General features: G+C 41.6%; 1 protein-coding gene across 1 annotated transcript in view; it reads right to left on the bottom strand.

Moving 5' to 3' along the window:
* Nucleotides 1–20,147, bottom strand: part of LOC112249242 (RNA-binding Raly-like protein) — an 84,530-nt gene that overhangs the window by 23,333 nt on the left and 41,050 nt on the right. The gene's annotated exons all lie outside the window — the stretch shown is intronic.

The raw sequence follows: 20,147 nt of genomic DNA, 5'->3' as shown, positions 1-20,147 counted from the left end.
ACATGGACGATTTACTTACCATTGAGGTAGAGGCTAGTGCTCTGGCTGGAATCCATGCAACACTAGAAAAGTTGTGTGAGGAGGTAGCAGGGCTGAGGGGGAGTTTAGAATTCAGCCAGAGTGAAATTCTCATGCTCCAAAGAGAAAACAAGACACTCGCAGCCAAGGTAAAAATCCACGATTCCAACATGGATTGTTTACTCAGGGAAAACAGGGTGATGAAGTAGTCGCTACTAGACATACAAAGTCGTAGCATGCATGAAAATCTATTTTTTTTTCTGGGATTCCTGAGGACGCATCCAATAATCCAGAGGGCGCGATCAGAGAATTCATGCAATCCACCTTGAAACCTTTTATAGAGACTGTAAACAAGGTGGCTTTCCACCGAGTACACAGACTTGGAGCTCAGAGCGACAAGACCAAGGGTCCCCGACCGATCATCGCAAAATTGAAACACTACCAACAAAAGGAGCTCATCAAAAGCAGGGGAAGGGAGCTTAAAGGGACCAAATTCGGTCTCAATGACCAGTTTCCAAGGGTGATAAACGAATGTCTTATTTAAGAGACTGTATCCGGTACAAAGACAGCAAAGGGAGAATGGTAAGTGTGCCTTTATCATTGTGGACAAACTCTTTATAGATGGACAGCTATCCCGAGACAGCTCCATAACACTGTGGCTGTACTAAATTCTACAGGGTCTTCAGGTTACGGGGAAAAAAGAAGGTATGGGAACTGTAACAATATCTGAACATTATGAAGTGGATATGAACACACACGTACTCAATTACATGCTTGCTTAGACATACAGACTTATACTTACACACACACACACACACCTGATCTCGCTCTCATCTCTCACTCTCTCTCTCTTCTCTTCTCTTCTCTCCCTCTCTCTATTGTCGAGAACTGTTTTATAATTTAATTTGTTTATTTTTTGTCTATTTTTTATGGATTTGTCTTCAAGTTTATATACATTTATAACAATCAAGGGGAAGATATCAGAATAGGGGCATTGGGGAATAATAACATATTGTACGGAATACATTTGTACTGTAGTGAAGCCGTCTCTAGAGTAATGCAAGGTCTCTTTCATGATCATGGGAAACGTCAATTACTATGGAAATGCTGGGATGTGTTTTCAATTATGTTAATGGTAATTATGATGCAACTATGATGGTGATACGATATGGATTACAAATATCATCATGAATATTAAGACTATACGCACTACATTTTACACACAAACACTCAACCATGCAAATTGGCAGAGTTATTATTTATTTGGACATCACACACTATAGTCTTACTCTTATACAGACATCGTACACACTCACTATATCACATCCAATATCATACGCATCAACCTACTCAGATTTGCTACACATAAAATATCTTGTCTCAATGTTCTAACATCTGTGGCATTGACTCACAGGAAAACAGGCAAGGGAATAAAACAAATATTGCTAGAACCTATTTCTTGAATTCTAAATATCAGACATTTGAAAGCACTAGTTTTGATCTTTAGCTCAGTTACCTCTGTCAATTTAGCCTGAGAATAGTATCTAGTTATGGTAAGGGGTGAAATAAGTATAGCCAGTAATAATTGTAATGGTTTAGTAGGTTATAAAGAAGAAGATCAGTCTTTACATGGCTAAAAGAAAAGGAATGTAACATATACTGTTTACAGGAAACTGGTGAAGGTGAAGTTGTGTGGAAAAAGGAATGGGATGGTGAAATTATTTTCTGTCATGGACAAAGGAACTCAAAGGGTGTGATGATATTAATGAACAAAAATGTTGATCTGAATGTGCAAATAGTCAGGAATGATTCGCAAGGAAGGTGGATCCTTTTAAATATGAAAGGGGATGAAAAAGAGATTTGACTCATTAATCTTTAAGGTCTAAATCAGGATGATCCACACTTCTTCGAAAACATTTATAACAATTTATTGAACTTACAGGCAACAAATGATCTAATCGTTATGGTAGGAGACTATAACACAGTGTTAAGTACCTCAATGGACCGCAAAGGTAATCACTCTACAAACTATCATCACTGTGCCCTTAAGGAAATCACAAATATTATGGACACATTATAAATAGTGGATATTTGGAGACTAAATAACCCTGACCTAGTGAGATATACATGGAGGAGACTTAATCAAGCTAGTCGTCTTGACTACTTTCTTGTCTCTTTCTCTCTTGCATCAAAGGTTAAAAAAGTTTTAATAGGAGACAGAATGCGATCGGATCATCATCTAATTGGCATTCACATAACTCTAATAGATTTTTCACGTGGACGGGGATATTGGAAATTTAATTAAAGTTTACTGGAGGACAACTTATTTTTAACTAAGACAAAATCATTTATAACTGAATTTTTCCAGTATAATATACAGTTGAAGTCGGAGGTTTACATATGCTTAGGTTGGAGTCATTACAACTCGTCAAGATGGGTTAGGGCAGTGTGCAGTGTGATTGCGATTGCGTCGTCTGTGGACCTATTGGGGCGGTAAGCAAATTGGAGTGGGTCTAGGATGTCAGGTAGGGTGGAGGTGATATGGTTCCCTCCGCAAGGCAATCAAACTAGCTAAGCGTCAGTATAATTCAACGGCTCAGACACAAGAGGTATGTGGCAGGGTCTACAGTCAATCACGGATTACAAAAGGAAAACCAGCCCCGTCGCGGACCAGGATGTCTTGCTCCCAGACAGACTAAATAACTTCTTTGCTCGCTTTGAGGACAATACAGTGCCACTGACACGGCCCACTACCAAAACCTGCGGACTCTCCTTCACTGCAGCCGACGCGAGTAAAACATTTAAACGTGTTAACCCTCGCAAGGCTGCAGCCCCAGACGGCATCCCCAGCCGCGTCCTCAGAGCATGCGCAGACCAGCTGGCTAGTGTGTTTACGGACATATTCAATCAAACCTTATCCCAGTCTGCTGTTCCCACATGCTTCAAGAGGGCCACCATTGTTCCTGTTCCCAAGAAAGCTAAGGTAACTGAGCTAAACGACTACTGCCCCGTAGCACTCACTTCCGTCATCATGAAGTGCTTTGAGAGACTAGTCAAGGACCATATCACCTCCACCCTACCTGACACCCTGGACCCACTCCAATTTGCTTACCGCCCCAATAGGTCCACAGACGACGCAATCGCAACCACACTGCACACTGCCCTAACCCATCTGGACAAGAGGAATACCTATGTGAGAATGCTGTTCATCGACTACAGCTCAGCATTTAACACCATAGTACCCTCCAAACTCTTCATCAAGCTCGAGACCCTGGGTCTCGACCCCGCCCTGTGCAACTGGGTCCTGGACTTCCTGACGGGCCAGGCCCCAGGTGGTGAGGGTAGGTAACAACATCTCCACCCTGCTGATCCTCAACACTGGGGCCCCACAATGGTGCGTTCTCAGCCATCTCCTGTACTCCCTGTTCACCCATGACTGCGTGGCCATGCATGCCTCCAACTCAATCATCAAGTTTGCAGACGACACTACAGTGGTAGGCTTGATTACCAACAACGATGAGATGGCCTTCAGGGAGGAGGTGAAGGCCCTCGGATTGTGGTGTCAGGAAAATATAACCTCACACTCAATGTCGACAAAACAAAGGAGTTGATCGTGGACTTCAGGAAACAGCAGAGGGAGCAGCCCCCTATCCACATCGACGGGACAGTAGCGGAGAAGGTGGGAAGTTATAAGATCCTCGGCGTACACATCACAGACAAGCTGAAATGGTACACCCACACAGACAGCGTGGTGAAGAAGGCGCAGCAGCGCCTCTTCAACCTCAGGAGGATGAAGAAATTCGGCTTGTCAAAAACACTCACAAACGTTTACAGATGCACAATCGAGAGCATCTTGTCGGGCTGTATCACCGCCTGGTACGGCAACTGCTCCACCCACAACCGCAAGGCTCTCCAGACCTCCAGCGAGGTCTGCACAACGCATCACAGGGGGCAAACTACCTGCCCTCCAGGACACCTAAACCACCCGATGTCACAGGAATGCCAAAAAGATCATCAAGGACAACAACCACCCGAGCCACTGCTTGTTCACCCCGCTATCATCCAAAAGGTGAGGTCAGTAGAGGTGCATCAAAGCCGGGACCGAGAGACTGAAAAACAGCTTCTATCTCAAGGCCATCAGACTGTTAAACAGCCATCACTAACATTGAGAGGCTGCTGACAACACACTGACTCAACTCCAGCCACTTTAATAATGTAAAAATTGATGTTATAAATGTATCACTAGCCACTTTAAACAATGCCACTTTGTAAAATGTTTACATACCCTACATTACTCATCTCATATGTATAGACTCTACTCTATACCATCTACTGCATCCTGCCTATGCCGTTCGGCCATCACTCATTCATATATTTTTATGTACATATTGTTATTCATTCCTTTACACTTGTGTGTGTATAAGGTAGATGTGAAATTGTTAGGTTAGATTACTTGTTAGATATTACTGCATGGTCGGAGCTAGAAGCACAAGCATTTTGCTACACTCGCATTAACCTTTGCTAACCATGTGTATGTGATAAATAACCACTCCACAAATTTCTTGTAAACAAACTATAGTTATGTCAAGTCATTTAGGACTAGAGGTCGACCAATTAATCGGAATGGCCGATTAATTAGGGCCAATTTCAAGTATTCATAACAATCAGTAATCTGCATTTTTGGACACCGATTATGGCCAATTACATTGCACTCCACGAGGAGACTGCGTGGCAGGCTGACTACCTGTAATGCGAGTGCAGCAAGGAGCCAAGGTAAGGTGCTAGTTAGCATTAAACTTATCTTATAAAAAACAATCAATCCTAACATAATCACTAGTTAACTACACATGGTTGATGATATTACTAGTTTATCTAGCTTGTCCCGCGTTGCATATAATCGATGCGGTGCCTGTTAATTTATCATTGAATCACAGCCTACTTCATGAAACGGGTGATTTAACAAGCACATTCGTGAAAAAGCACTGTCGTTGCAACTAAAGTGTACCTAACCATAAACATTAACGCCTTTCTTAAAATCAATACACAAGTGTATATTTTTAAACCTGCATATTTAGTTAATATTTCCTGCTAACATGAATTTCTTTTAACTCGAAAAATTGTGTCACTCTCTTGTGTTCTGTGTAAGCAGATTCAGGGTATATGCAGCCGTTTGGGCCGCCTGGCTCGTTGCAAACTGTGTGAAGACCATTTCTTCCAAACAAAGACCATAATTAATTTGCCAGAATTGTACATAATTATGACATAACATTGAAGATTGTGCAATGTAACAGCAATATTTAGACTTAGGGATGCCACCCGTTAGATAAAATACGGGGGGGGACAAAGTTCTAAGGTCAGGACGTGACACTGAGACCAGAAACAGGCTACCTGAGGGCAATATCAAAATAAATGGTCTATTGATTCTGTATCCTCACAACAAAATCTGCAGAGTTTCGATGATTTTATGCCCTCAATATTCAACATTTTGTTGGTGGCAAGAATTCTATATAATAATTTTAGCTGAAAAGCACAACGTTTTGAATCTTGCATTGTTTTATATATTAACTCAACATGGAATCGGTAAATCAAAAATCTCTTCCCAATGATTTGGCAATCTGTATGGCACAGTTGTCAACATCCTGGTCCTCAAATGAAACTGGTATACTTTCCCATTTATGCTATTTTTATTCCTCCGCAAGTTTTGATCCTTTATATTGGGCAGACAGACCAGTTCCCTACCTCCTCCCGCTGCCACCTGCCTCCTCCATTTTTGGGGTAATGCTGTAAACATTTGGTTGTACCCTTGGATTGAACAGACCTTTCCATAAAATTCTGATAACTCCACGAAGGACATAACTCTACCATTCCAATTTACAACATCATTTAAGAACAAAATACCCTTTTCAAACATCTTTCCCATAAATACAGGTATTTTATCAACCAGCACATTTGAGTTCAGCCATAATATTTGTTGTAATATTTGTTTTATCTTTTCAGGGGATGAAATTGAAATTGTAGCCAGCTCTGCAATGCTTGTTTGAAAAAGAGAGATACTTTGAAAAATGTATAATTTTCAATTAATTGAAAATGAGACATGGCAATCTGCATAAAGGCAAAAAGGCTATTTTTAAACAATGGATGAGCTTTTTTAGTAATCTACTTGAGAACAATTTAGGTTTCAAATAAAACTTTTGAATGAGTGAAGCTTTTAGGGAGGTTTAGTGCTTTTATATTTATTAATCTCAACCCACCCAATTCATATTCATTATATAGATAGGCACATTTTATTTTGTCTGGTTTAGAGTCCCAGATAAAGCTAAATATTTTTTGCTCATATGATTTGAAAAATGAATCATCAGGAGTAGGCAGCGCCATAAGTAAGTGAGTAAACTGAGATATGACTAAGGAGTAAGTCAGGGCAATTTTTCCATAAATAGACAGGTATTTACCTCTCAATAGTTACAGGATCTTGTCTATTTCTACAAGTTTTCTATTTAAATTCATTGTGGAGAGGTTATTTATGTCTTTTTTGATATAAATACCGAGTATGTCTACTTCACCATAAGCCCATTTTATTGGTAAACTGCAGGGTAATGTCAAAGTTGTATTTTTTAAGGATCCAATACATAATATTGTACACTTATCATAATTAGTGTTTAGTCCAGAGAATACAGACAAGTTATCTAGATCTTCAATGAGACATTGCAGGGATCTAGCTCGCGGACTTAATATAAAACTTGAGTCATCGGCATACATGGACACCTTTGTTTTTAAGCATAGGATATCTAATCCTCTAATGTTGTTGGATCCGATTTTAATAGCTAGCATTTCAATGGCCATAACGAATAGATATGGTGACAGTGGACACCCTTGTTTAACTCCTCTTGAAAATTCAAAACTCTCTGAGAAGTACCCATTTTATAAGAGAATTACCCAAATTGATCAAATCCAGGCATCTATAAATAAAATCCAGTCTTACTTTATCAAATGCCTTTTCAAAATCCTCTATAAATACCATTCCTGGCTTCTTATATGTTTCATGATGTTATATTATTTCTAGTAGTTGTCATATATTATCTCCAATGTATCGTCCATGTAAAAAAAAACCTGTCTGATCAGGATGAACAATACCTGGTAAAACCCTTTTAATTCTGAGTGCTATGAATTTTGCTAGTGTATTTGCATCACAACATTGAAGTGTAAGGGGCCATTTTTTTTAGATAGACTGGGTCTTTATATTTTCCACCTGGGTCTTGTTTTAATAATAGAGAAATCAGACCTTCCTACTTAGTACCTGACAGACTACCATTTCTATAGGAGTAATTAAAACAATATAACAATGGAGCTTTTAGTATATCAAAAATTACTTGATATACCTCTACCTGTATGCCATCAAGTCCTGGGGTTTTTCCAGACTGAAAGGATTTAATAGCCTCAAAAACTTCTTACTCTGTAATTTGGCCATCACACTGATCTTTCAGTACATTTGTTAATTTAAATTTTTTTATATTACAGTGCCTTGCGAAAGTATTCGGCCCCCTTGAACTTTGCGACCTTTTGCCACATTTCAGGCTTCAAACATAAAGATATAAAACTGTATTTTTTTGTGAGGAATCAACAACAAGTGGGACACAATCATGAAGTGGAACGACATTTATTGGATATTTCAAACTTTTTTAACAAATCAAAAACTGAAAAATTGTGCGTGCAAAATTATTCAGCCCCCTTAAGTTAATACTTTGTAGCGCCACCTTTTGCTGCGATTACAGCTGTAAGTCGCTTGGGGTATGTTTCTATCAGTTTTGCACATCGAGAGACTGAAATTTTTTCCCATTCCTCCTTGCAAAACAGCTCGAGCTCAGTGAGGTTGGATGGAGAGCATTTTGAACAGCAGTTTTCAGTTCTTTCCACAGATTCTCGATTGGATTCAGGTCTGGACTTTGACTTGGCCATTCTAACACCTGGATATGTTTATTTTTGAACCATTCCATTGTAGATTTTGCTTTATGTTTTGGATCATTGTCTTGTTGGAAGACAAATCTCCATCCCAGTCTCAGGTCTTTTGCAGACTCCATCAGGTTTTCTTCCAGAATGGTCCTGTATTTGGCTCCATCCATCTTCCCATCAATTTGAACCATCTTCCCTGTCCCTGCTGAAGAAAAGCAGGCCCAAACCATGATGCTGCCACCACCATGTTTGACAGTGGGGATGGTGTGTTCAGGGTGATGAGCTGTGTTGCTTTTATGCCAAACATAACGTTTTGCATTGTTGCCAAAAAGTTCAATTTTGGTTTCATCTGACCAGAGCACCTTCTTCCACATGTTTGGTGTGTCTCCCAGGTGGCTTGTGGCAAACTTTAAATGACACTTTTTATGGATATCTTTAAGAAATGGCTTTCTTCTTGCCGCTCTTCCATAAAGGCCAGATTTGTGCAATTATACGACTGATTGTTGTCCTATGGACAGAGTCTCCCACCTCAGCTGTAGATCTCTGCAGTTCATCCAGAGTGATCATGGGCCTCTTGGCTGCATCTCTGATCAGTCTTCTCCTTGTATGAGCTGAAAGTTTAGAGGGGCGGCCAGGTCTTGGTAGATTTGCAGTGGTCTGATACTCCTTCCATTTCAATATTATCGCTTGCACAGTGCTCCTTGGGATGTTTAAAGCTTGGGAAATCTTTTTGTATCCAAATCCGGCTTTAAACTTCTTCACAACAGTATCTCGGACCTGCCTGGTGTGTTCCTTGTTCTTCATGATGCTCTCTGCGCTTTTAACAGACCTCTGAGACTATCACAGTGCAGGTGCATTTATACGGAGACTTGATTACACACAGGTGGATTGTATTTATCATCATTAGTCATTTAGGTCAACATTGGATCATTCAGAGATCCTCACTGAACTTCTGGAGAGAGTTTGCTGCACTGAAAGTAAAGGGGCTGAATAATTTTGCACGCCCAATTTTTCAGTTTTTGATTTGTTAAAAAAGTTTGAAATATCCAATAAATGTCATTCCACTTCATGATTGTGTCCCACTTGTTGTTGATTCTTCACAAAAAAATACAGTTTTATATCTTTGTTTGAAGCCTGAAATGTGGCAAAAGGTCGCAAAGTTCAAGGGGGCCGAATACTTTCGCAAGGCACTGTATTTGGAAAGAATTCCTTACCATAATATTCTTTCAGTGGGAAAGGATGAGACGGAAAAGAGAACATCTGCCTAAAATAATTATCTTCCTCTTTTAAAATATAATTCGGAGAACGATAGATGACTTCGTCTTCAGTAACGAGTTTCTGCAAATTCTTTTTGTTAGCGTTCCTGTATTGGAGATTCAGGAAGAATGTTGTGCATTTTTCTCCATATTCCACCCAGTTTGCTTTATTTTTGGAATAGATTACATTAGATAGTTCTTGAATAAGGTCCTCAAGTTCTTTTTGTTTTTCCTCTAACTTATTTTGTATCTCAGTAGTATCGTTTTTATTGCTATCTACTTGTACTATTTGTTCATGGATTTCCCTTGTTAGTCTTGTCTCTTTAGCTAGAAACTGCTTATTAATTATTGATCAATATTGAATTGGATGACCCCTGAAGGTACATTTAAAGGTATCCCAAACAATAAGTGGATTTGCTGAACCTTTAGTTGAAGTCGGAATTTTACACACATCTTAGCCAAATACATTTAAACTCAGTTTTTCACAATTCCTGACATTTAATCCTAGTTAAAATTCCATGTATTAGGTCAGTTAGGATCACCACTTTATTTTAAGAATGTGAAATGTCAGAATAATAGTAGAGAGAATGATTTATTTCAGCTTTTATTTCTTTCATCACATTCCCAGTGGGTCAGAAGTTTACATACACTCAATTAGTATTTGGTAGCTACCCGACACATTTGACCCAAGTTAAACAATGATATATATTTTTTTTACAACCAATTCCGTGGTATCAAATTGGTAGTAGTTGCAGTCTTGTCTCATTGCTGCAACTTCCATACGGACTCAGGAGAGGCGAAGGTCGAGAGCCATGAGTCCTCAGAAAACACATCCCAACCAAGCCACACTGCTTCTTGACACAATGCACATCCAACCCGGAAGCCAGCCGCACCAATGTGTCAGAGGAAACAATGTACACCTGGTGACCTGGTCAGCATGCACGGCGCCTGGCCCGCCACAGGAGTCACTAGTGTGCGATGAGAAAAGGATATCCCTGCTGGCCAAACCCTCCCTAAACCGGACAACGCTGTGCCAATTGTGCGCCGCCCCATGGGCCTCCCGGTCGCGAACCCAGAATCTCTGGTTGCACCGCTAGCACTGCAATGCAGGGCCTTAGATCACTGTGCCACTCGGTAGTCTCAAGTTAAACAATTTAAAGGCAATGCTACCAATTACCTATTGAGCGTATGTAAACTTCTGACCCACTTGGAATGTGATGAAAGAAATAAAAGCTGAAATAAATCATTCTCTCTACTATTATTCTGACATTTCACATTCATAAAATAAAGTGGTGATCCTAACTGACCTAAGACAGTGAATTTTTTACTAGGATTAAATGTCAGGAATTGTGAAAAACTGAGTTTAAATGTATTTGGCTAAGGTGTATGTAAACTTCCGACTTCAACAGTAGATGGGATGGCCTGAGGGAAGCTGAGGGTTGGTATGTGTAATTTTATTTATTTTATTTTATTTCACCTTTATTTAACCAGGTAGGCTAGTTGAGAACAAGTTCTCATTTGCCACTGCATCCTGGCCAAGATAAAGCGTAGCAAATCGACACATACAACAACACAGAGTTACACATGGAATAAACAAAACATACAGTCAATAATCGAGTGGAACAAAAGAAAACAAAAAGTCTGTATACAGTGAGTGCAAATGAGGTAAGTTAAGGAAATAAATAGGCCATGGTGGCGAAGTAATTACAATATAGCAATTAAACACTGGAATGGTAGAGCGGCAGAAGATGAATGTGCAGGTAGAGATACTGGGGTGCAAAGGAGCAAAATAAATAAATAAATACCAGTATGGGGATGAGGTAGGTAGATAGATGGGCTGTTTACAGATGGGCTATGTACAGGTGCAGTGATCTGTAAGCTGCTCTGACAGCTGGTGCTTAAAGCTAGTGAGGGAGATGTGAGTCTCCAGCTTCAGAGAATTTTGCAATTCGTTCCAATCATGGGCAGCAGAGAACTGGAAGGAAAGACGACGAAAGTAGGAATTGGCTTTGGGGGTGACCAGTGAGCTATACCTACTGGAGCGCGTGCTACGAGTGGGTGCTGCTATGGTGACCAGTGAGCTGAGATAAGGCGGGGCTTTACCTAACAGAGACTTGTAGATAACCTGTAGCCAGTGGGTTTGGCGACAAGTATGAAGCGAGGGCCAACCAACGAGAGCATACAGGTCGCAATGGTGGGTAGTGTATGGGGCTTTGGTGACAAAACGGAGTGCACTGTGATAGACTGCATCCAGTTTGTTGAGTAGAGTGTTGGAGGCTATTTTATAGATGACATCACCGAAGTCAAGGATCGGTAGGATGGTCAGTTTTACGAGGGTATGTTTGGCAGCATGAGTGAAGGATGCTTTGTTGAGATATAGGAAGCCAATTCTAGATTTAATTTTGGATTGGAGATGCTTCATGTGAGTCTGGAAGGAGAGTTTACAGTCTAACCAGACACCCAGGTATTTGTAATTGGAGACAAGTGGGAGTGGAGTTGCTGTGTAGGAGATAGAATGATGGTCGAGGATAAAAGTTTAAACAATATATATTAAAAAAGTCTAAATAAAACATAATAAAAAGTACATTTGAATGACACTAAGTGGCAGTGTTTTTACAACTAATGTTTGCCTGAGGCTGATGCCATGCAGGTGTTTGTACATATGCATATATACACACACTCTCATTCAAATAAACACAGACAAGAACACACACACATACATGTAATAGTGCCAGACATGCACACAAACATATACAGTTGCATTGCTGTTATCATTTTAGTTGTCCTTGATGTCCTTTGTTTAAAATGTATTATTTTGTTTAATTTGTATATATTTTTTTGCATTGTTTGCTGTTTTCTTCTGTCTTTTCCTTTTTTCTCTTTAGCTCATTCTCAGGGTTGTTGGTGCATTGGGGGGTTTTTGGGAGTGGGGAATGGAATTCGTTGTATTTTTTCTTCTTCCTGGGAGGGGTGGGAGGGGTCTCGAATGGTTGAGGGACAGCTATTGGGGAACTGTGGGGGGATCTTGGAGGGTTCAGGTTCACGTTTTTTTGGCCTGGTGCTAGATCTGTCAACATGCCCTTGAGCAGGGATTTGACCCTGGACGCTTCTGTGTGTCGCTCTGAATGGGAGTCTGTTGGATGACTGGTATGATGTTGTTGTTAAGTGGCTTCACTGCAAGTATATTCTATGTTTCGAAAATTAAATGTAAAAAAACAACACAAAAAACACACGTGGGTCTGAAAAGACGGTTCTCTTCCTAAATAACATGCTAGATAGATTCATAGATTCATCCTAGATAAAAACCTGAAAGGAGTATGGCATCCTGGTATTTAAAGCATACTCAATCAAAATGTGACATACGATAAAACATATTTTCAAACAATGAATCAGCCTACTATTTAGAATGCAAGTATGGATATTTGGACATGACCCAAGAGATGTCCCAGCTCAAAGTAAACATACATGTCCCCTCTTTAGGAAATAATGAGATATTTATTTCAATGAAGGATGAAATAGAATGAAGGATGAAATAGAATTAAGGATGAAATGGGTAAAAAGAGATGGAACTAAACATGCTGCTGGAGAAAGGCTGGTACATTATGTGAACTAAACGTCAGAGCAGGCCACATTATGCAGAAAGAAAGAAAGAAAGAAGAACAAAATACTGAAAAAGAAATACTGGTAGCTACAGGTCAGTATGACCCAGATATAGGTGGAGAGAGGTGTGGGTGTAGGAGGGAGAATGGAGGAGGGAGAGGGCACTGAGGCATGGGATTTCAGACCAGCCTGTTCTCCTCAAACAGCACACACCCTAGGGAGATCCTCCGGACAAGGCTAATCTTCTCTCTCCCTCATTCAATAACTCTCCCTCACCCGCACTCATCTTCTCTGGTCTTCTCTCCTTTACTCTCTCTCACCCCTCCCCCTCCAGACACACACACACACACACACATTTCCCCCCATGTTGAGAAGAACAGTCAGAGACACAGCACGTCTACAATTCTAGACATTAGGTTCTGAGAGAGACATAACCTTAAATCTTTCAATCTCTCATCTGAGCCACTACCAGTGAGAGGCAATACTTAAACAAACAGTTATCAGCATCATGCATCATCAATGGCCCCTTACACTAAATCTGAATTTGTCCTGCTAGGTGACCTAAACTGGAACATGCTTAAACCACCTGACCAAGTCCTAAAGCAATGGGAGCTAAATCTTTCTCAGATTATTCAGAATCCCACAAGGTATGACTCCAAACACCCAGAAAAGGCTACTCTCCTCGATGTTATCCTCACAAATAATCCTGATAGGTATCAGTCTGGTGTTTTCTGTAATGACCTTAGTGATCACTGTTTTTCAGCCTGTGTTCGTAATGGCTGCTCAGTGAAACGACCTGTCTTGATTTGTCATAGATGCTTGCTAAAAAACTTTAATGAGCAAGCCTTTGTAAAATGGTACAGAATCAGCTTGATCCCCTCTGTCAAAGATGCTTGGACCTTCTTTTTTAAACATTTTCAGTGGTATTGTTAATAAACACACCCCATAAAGAAAATTTGAATTAATAACAGGTTCAGCCCCTTGTTACACCGTGATCTTGCAGAGTTACTCCACCTCAAGAATTGCACTTGGTGAAAGGCTCAGCACATGCATACTCAGGCTGACTGGCTATCGTTCAGGCAAATGAGAAATAAGTGCACTCAGGCTATCTGGAAGGCCAAAGTTAGTTACTTTAAGGAGCAGTTCTCTCTCTGTGGGTTTAACCCCAAGAAGTTCTGGAAAATGGTTAAAGACCTGGAGAATAAACCCTCCTCCTCACAGCTGCCCATGTCCCTTAATGTTGATGATGTGGTTGTTACTGACAAGAAGCACATGGCTGAGCTCTTTAATCACCACTTCATTAAGTCAGGATTCCCATTTGACGTAGCCATGCGTCATTGCCTGTCCAACATTTCCTCATCTCCCACCCCTTCTAATGTGACTATCCTCGACGCTTCTCCCTCTTTTTCCCCTGCCCCGCTACAAAGTTTCTAACTGTAGATAGTCACTGAATCCGAAGTGCTAAAGGAGCTCCTTAAACTTGACCCGAAAGAACCATCTGGGTCAGATAGTTTAGACCCTTTTTTCTTTAAGGTTGCTGCCCCTATCATCGCCTATCTCCAACCTTTTAACCTGTTTCTCCTTTCTGGGGTGGTTCCCATTGCTTGGAAGGCAGCCACGGTTTGTCCTTAATTTAAAGGGGGAGATGAAGCTGATCCTAACTGTTAGGCCTATTTCTATTTTGCCCTGTTTATAAAAAATGGGTTGGAAAAACTTGTCAATAAACTGACTGGCTTTCTTGATGTCTATAGTATTCTCTCGGGTATGCAATCTGGTTTCCGCTCAGGTTATGGATGTGTCACTGCAACCTTAAAGGTCCTCAATGATGTCACCATTGCCCTTGATTCTAAGCAATATTGTGCTGCTATTTTTATTGACTTGACCAAAGCTTTTGATACAGAAGACAATTCCATTCTTGTGCTCCAGCTAAGGAGTATTGGTGTCTCTGAGGGGTCTTTGGTCTGGTTTGCTAACTGCCTCTCTCAAAGAGTACAGATTATAAAGTCAGAAAATCTTCTATCTCAGCCACTGCCTGTCACCAAGGGAGTACCCCAAGGCTCGATCCTAGGCCCCACAATCTTCTCAATTTACATCAACAACATAGCTCAGGCAGTAGGAAGTTCTCTCATCCATTTATATGCAGATGATACAGTCTTATACTGAGCTGGCCCCTCCCTGGATTTTGTGTTAAATGCTCCACAACAAAGCTTTCTTAGTGTCCAACAATCTCTCTACCCTTAACCTTGTTCTGAACACCTCCAAAACAAAGGTCATGTGGTTTGGTAAGAGGAATGCCCCTCTTCCCAAAGGTGTTATTACTACCTCTGAGGGTTTAGAGCTTGAGGTAGTCACCTCATACAAGTACTTGACTAGACGGTACACTGTCCTTCTCTCAGCACGTATCAAAGCTGCAGGCTAAAGTTAAATCTAGACTTGGTTTCCTCTATCTTAATCGCTATTCTTTCACCCCAGCTGCCAAACTAACCCTGATTCAGATAACAATCCTACCCATGCTAGATTACGGAGACATAATTTATAGATCGGCAGGTTGGGGTGCTCTCGAGCGGCTAGATGTTCATTACCATTCGGCCATCAGATTTTCCACCAATGCTCCTTATAGGACACATCACTGCACTCTATACTCCTCTGTAAACTGGTCATCTCTGTATACCCGTCGCAAGACCCACTGGTTGATGCTTATTTATAAAACCCTCTTAGGCCTCACTTCCCCCTATTGGAGATGTCTACTGCAGCCCTCATCCTCCACATACAACACCCGTTCTGCCAGTCACATTCCGTTAAAGGTCCTCAAAGCACACACATCCCTGGGTCGCTCCTCTTTTCAGTTCGCTGCAGCTAGCGACTGGAACGAGCTGCAACAAACACTCAAACTGGACAGTTTTATCTCAATCTCTCAATCATGAACACTCTTACTGACAGTTGTGGCTGCTTTGTGTGATGTATTGTTGTCTCTACCTTCTTGCCCTTTGTGCCATTGTTTGTGCCCAAAAATGTTTGTACCATGTTTTGTGCTGCTACCATGTTGTGTTGCTACCATGTTGTTGTTATGTTGTGTTGCTACCATGCTGTATTGTCATGTGTTGCTGCCTTGCTATGTTGTTGTCTTAGGTTTCTCTTTATGTAGTGTTGTGTTGTCTCTCTTGTTGTGATGTGTCTTTTGTCCTATATTTATATTGTGTTGATTTTTAATTTTTAATCCCAGTTGCCCGTCCCCGTTCCCATCCCTGTCCCCGTTCCCGTTCCGTTCCGTCCCAGTTCCCGTCCCCATTCCCGTCCCGTAACAATTCCCGTCCCCCGTCCCAGTTCCCCGTCCCAGTTCCCCGTCCCCGCAGGAGGCCTTTTGTTTCCTGGTAGGCCGTCATTGTAAATATGAATTTATTCATAACTGACTTGCCTAGTTAAATAAAGGTTAAATACAATGAAATGGTGCCTCCTCTACAAAGCCTAATCAATAACACAGAACAATGTTTTAATTTTTATTAATTTAACCAGGCAAGTCAGTTAAGAACAAATTCGTATTTACAATGATGGTCTACCTCGGCCGAACCCTAACCCGGACGACACTGGGCCAATTGTGCACCTCCCTATGGGTCTCCCAATCACGGCTGGTTGTGATACAGCCTGGAATCAAACCAGGGTCTGTAATGACACCTCTAGCACTGAGATGCGGTGCCTTAGACCACTGCGCCACTTGGGAGCCATGTAATCTAGTGCTCAACATCCATTACTGACCGACCCACTGGTCAGCAGCAGAGGGACACAGGGTGGTCTGGCTGCTGAACATCGACTCTGGATGATCACAGCAGCATCTTCTAGTACATGGTGCAAATCTCCCTGTTACATCAGTGCATGATTGATGCAAAAGTCTGAAACACGAATATGGATCTGGCGAGATGATTTGTCCCTGAGAGAGTAAGTGAGTGCACCACAAGAGGCAAGTGATGTATTAAGTCAGGATAAATGCAGTATTCATCATTAGCTACTCAGAGTCAGACTGAGTGAATGAATTGAAACCTCAAGGCACCCTGTGTCTGCTGCTCTGTACTGAGTAGGCCTGACTGATGCCCCTTCACAGTTTGACTAGAAGAGCACAACTAAAAGAGAAGTTAAAGAGGTTGATAGAGATGAATGGGAGTGTGCTGCATTGATAAGGCATTGGAGCTAGAGTAAACGCTGGGCCCGGAGCAGCACAGATAGAGCAGACAGCTGTGCACTGGAACACAGGAGACTGGGACAGACAGAACACAGAGGAACACAGGAAATTGTTTAGGATAGGAGGTTGTGAGGAGTTGGAGTTTGTCTGCAGGGTTTGGGTCTTGAACATAGAATGCAGGTATGCAAGCACAAACACATGGACACATGATGCACCTACACACACGCGCGCGCACGCACACACACGCGCACATGCGCAAACAAGCACACACGCACGACACACACACCTCTCCCTGGGGGGTTATTGCTGTTTCCTGAGAATGAGCTGACAAACCAACTGGGAGGGACCAGCCAGTGTGGTGTGGGTTTGTGCTTGTGCAGAGAGTCAGATTGTTCACTCTCTGTCTGAGTATTGATGGTCAACAGTGGGGGGCCCTGTCCTGTCCTGCCCCCTGCTCCTCTGACATTCACCTGCTACTATCTCACCAGTCACTCCCCTTTCACTGCTGTGCTCTACTGTGTTGTGAGGGAGCAGGACTATTACTGCTTCTGTATCCTTATTTCCACGAAAAACCCACCACTGGTGTGCGTGGCCAAAGGGCTCTATTTTCATGTAATCAAACAAATGTAAATGCCTGGAGTTTTCTAAACGAGATTGGCACTTGGAACCGGTGCTACGGTCAGATGACATGAAAATAAATCTCTTTGGCCATGTACACCAGTACCTACTGTAAAATAGTGTGGTGGATCTTTGATGTTACGGGGCTATTTTGCTTCCACTGGTCCTGGGGCCCATATTAAGTTAAATGGCATCATGAATTTTACCAAGTAAAATCAACATTTTGCAATGGCCACCTCAGTCTCCGGACATGAACACCATTGAAAACCTGTGGTTTGAACTGGCAGTCCATAAGTGCAGACGAAGGATGTATGGAGGAATGGTGGTCTAAGATCCCTCCCAATGTGTTCTCCAATGTCATACAACAGTATCGTTATCCCCGCAAGGTGAGGTATTGACAAGTACTGGAGACAGGGGTGCCAATAATTTTGAAAACATATTACTTGCTAAACAAAATCTATTTCTCTGAACAATCGTATTAGAACAAAATATGATTTGTGAGATAACATTGTAACAAATTATGTTTACAGAGGTAAAATATTAAGAGAAGGAGGGAATAGAAAAAGAAAACAGGAGATGAGGAAGAGAGGAGGACCTAAGAGAAGATAAGAGAGAAACAATTAAATCAAAAGGAGAGAAGAAGAGGGAACAAGAGGTCCAAATGACTCCCTCCATAGTGTGTGTATCAAAGCAGTAGTGTGGTCCAGTGTATGAAAGTATATTTTAAAGCGAGAGAGGGAGAGAGAACGAATTCTGGGCAACAAAAGCTCTGGCTGGTTAAACAACAGATTAGCATTCATTTGCCTTTCAAATCAGCCCAGGTTACAGGTGTTTACTGTGATTACCAACCAAACGCTGTTATTATAATTACTCACTTAGGCTCCTGGCAGAGAGAGAGAGAGAGACAGAGGGGGAGAGAGAGAAAGAGAGAGGGGGGGTATATGCATACCATCCTGCCTTTTCCTGGTGGAAACACCTACAGGTAATCAGATACAATGATAGATTGAACTAATCTCTTTGTGAAACAGGAGAGGACGACAGGAGGCTGCAAACAAGAGGGTGCTTTACTCTAAACACTCGCAACAAAGGAAGTACATCTTAAGGCATGTGTGTATGTGTGTGTGTGTGTGTGTGTGTGTGTGTGTGTGTGTGTGTGTGTGTGTGTGTGTGTGTATCAGAGACATTCCTCTTTTGGTTTTTCACAGACTAGATTCATCTTTCTGGAGGCAGAGGGCCGTTTGGTGTGGGATGGGCCTGCATGGCTAGAGACCATCTGGACAGATCCCACAATGTCCTCAGGCTAGCTTTGAGCTAACTTTCATCTAACTTTGGCAAAGAATCCAATATGTTTTGCTTATTGCCACAGAAGAGGGACAGTTCTATCTATAGAGAGAATGAAGGACCCGTTATTGTCTCATTGTTGACATCTTTATTCAAAAAAGGAGAGCTTTTTGGCCACTCAGAGCTTCGGTACCCTCTTCCACTGAGAGAGAAAGTGGAATGATTACTGTATTTGACAATGATAAAGCCCCAGAATCATCTCACTAAAACACCCCCTATGTCTGGAAGAGGAGCACAGTCTACAACATCTCTGACTGCTTGTATGTCCTAAACAATGTACCTCAGATGGCATCCTAAAGGTCTTTGTTCCCGAGAGACCCCCCCCCCGCTACCCACCTCTCTCTCTCCAAACCCCCACTTTCTCAGACTTTTAATAATCAGGTATAGTATGACCTCGCTGTAACCATGGTGACACATGACCCTCATAATGTTCAGCGAAGATTATGAGTGCGTGTGTGTGAGTCTCCTCTCCAGTCCCAGTCACAGCTTTGTCCCTTTATGGTCTGTCTGAGCCCAGGAACAAGGGACAGAACAGTAATTGGACATTTCAAATATGAAAAGCATTCATTAGGATGGTTAGTGTTAATTAGGAGCATTGGACAGTAGTAAGGTGACGAGTAACAGTGGAGGGTAGTGTGTGTGTGTGTGTCCTTCCCCCCCACCACATCTCTGTCTCTAGGAGAGGATACTGTTCAGGGAGATCAGAATGTTCTCTGTTAGAGATACCTTAAAATGTCACTGTAAAAGTAAAAACACTAAATTAAAAGGTTGTCAGAAACTGGCATCCTTTAATATGCCATACCCAGATAAAGGAGAGTTTAGCTCTTTCATGTCCCTGTAAGTTGTTCTGAAATGATCTAGCAACCCTAGTCTATGACCATGTCCAAATCTGTCACAGTGAACTACAAGTCAAAAATATGAAAGCACTACTTGAAAAGTGAAAAACTCTTCCTAACTTGACTTACTAACCACTCACAGAATGAAAACTGTGAGAGCCCATCTGTAAACCCTCTACACAGGACACATCCTATTTAAGACAGAAACCAGCCCGCCTCCTTCAGTTCCTGACCCTTTAAGAAGGACAGTAAAGCATCAGCTCAACAGTAGAGGAGAAAACTGGGGGGAAAAAACCTCTAGGGCAAATAATAAGCTGTCAATCAGAGCAAGGAGCTATCAGGGGTTTAGCTGTGATT

The sequence above is a fragment of the Oncorhynchus tshawytscha genome, linkage group LG04, assembly GCF_018296145.1.
Source record: "Oncorhynchus tshawytscha isolate Ot180627B linkage group LG04, Otsh_v2.0, whole genome shotgun sequence".
NCBI classification, from domain to species: domain Eukaryota; kingdom Metazoa; phylum Chordata; class Actinopteri; order Salmoniformes; family Salmonidae; genus Oncorhynchus; species Oncorhynchus tshawytscha.
The sequence above is the reverse complement of the archived record's forward strand: the minus strand, read 5'-3'. Positions and strand labels throughout refer to the sequence as shown.